Here is a 1,468-nt window from a genome sequence, read left to right on the forward strand (position 1 = left end):
ATAATAATAACGACAACTCGGCGGCTAAAAAAAAAATTATTTGGAGAAGTGTCGTTGGCTCGCGCACGAAGCGACACTACCGCGCCAGCGCCACGCTACCTCACGCCCTAGCAGCTCTCGTAGCGGAATGATTACGGAGAGAGGGAGAGGGGGGGGGGTTAAATTGTCAAAGGGTAGGGAAAGCATCATGCTTGCGCTTCATACTGTAGTTAGCCTCCCTCCACCCCCCGCCCCTTTGCCCACGCAAAATATCGCGAGAGCCGTGTCGCTTTGCAAGCAAGCGCGCGCGCGTGACACCGGCACCGGCGGGGGGTTGCCTGTGCGAAAGGGGGAAGCGGGCGAGCGAGCCAGCAAGAGAGAGAGAGAGAGAGAGAGAGAGAGAGAGAGAGAGAGAGAGAGAGAGACAGATACAGAGAGAGAAGAGGGGTGAGGGAAGGGGCGAGACCAAAGGACACATGCGCGCACACACACACACACACACACACACACAGTACGCACCGAGCAGCAGCTGTAACACATACATAGCACTATTGTGCTCTCTCTCTCTCTCTCTCTCTCTCTCTCTCTCTCTCTCTCTCTCTCTCTGTGGATCAGATAAAAGTGCAAAGCCAAAACCCCTGCCTCCCTAACCAGAGCCGCCGCCGCCACCACCGCGCCGCGTCGCATTTCCTCATTTAGAGTTGGCGCCTTCAATTCATTCTCTCTCTTGCTCTCTCCCTCTCTCTCTGTCTCGCTTTCTCTCTGAACTGCCCTCGCTGCACACAGAGCTCGCCCGAGAGCAAGTCTTATTGCAGCGGGACGGTCCGCCATTGTTTGCCCGAGCTTCTCATCTGAAACTTGTCTCCAAAAGCGCCCCAGTGACACGAGAGTAGGAGCGAAAAATGTTCCAACCTGCCATGCTCATTTCGATCGTTGCTATTTCTTATTGCGCTCAAATTGCAACGATGCTGGAGGCAGTTGAGAGAAGACACCTGCGTGCACGTACACACAGCACAATCCGAGTGCTTGAAATGTCGCACACTTTATAAGTGTATGATTTCCCATTCGCCTGCATGTAGGGTGTGTGAACTGATTCTGTAGTATGTATGGAATTCCGAAGGAGCATTCATCATCACACTGCTATTCTTGTAAGGGTACGAATAAAAATTCACATTCCTGAGGAAAATTGTGCAACATTTCAGGCACTTAGGCTTCTTGTACCTTGTACTATGGACTTTAATAAAATATGTGACCACTTTGTAAAACATACCCTCGGAAAGTTACAACAATTTGTTAATTTTCATTTGCAAAATAGGTTGTAAATTTGCCTCAGCCCATATTCTTCGAGCCATTCTTGCTTGTCGATAAAATTCCAAGTCGATACGAATGTGCTTGTAAATTTACAATTTTAAATTGTAAGTATCATGGAAAATGTTCCCGTAAACCTACGACTATTATTCACGATGCAATATATTTGCGAATAAAAAAA

General features: G+C 48.6%; 1 protein-coding gene across 1 annotated transcript in view; it reads right to left on the reverse strand.

Moving 5' to 3' along the window:
- LOC113213718 (uncharacterized) overlaps nt 1–1,468 on the reverse strand; it is a 73,449-nt gene that overhangs the window by 57,539 nt on the left and 14,442 nt on the right. The gene's annotated exons all lie outside the window — the stretch shown is intronic.

Source organism: Frankliniella occidentalis, unplaced genomic scaffold (assembly GCF_000697945.3).
Source record: "Frankliniella occidentalis isolate FOCC.00 unplaced genomic scaffold, Focc_3.1 Scaffold25, whole genome shotgun sequence".
Taxonomy (NCBI): Eukaryota; Metazoa; Arthropoda; class Insecta; order Thysanoptera; family Thripidae; genus Frankliniella; species Frankliniella occidentalis.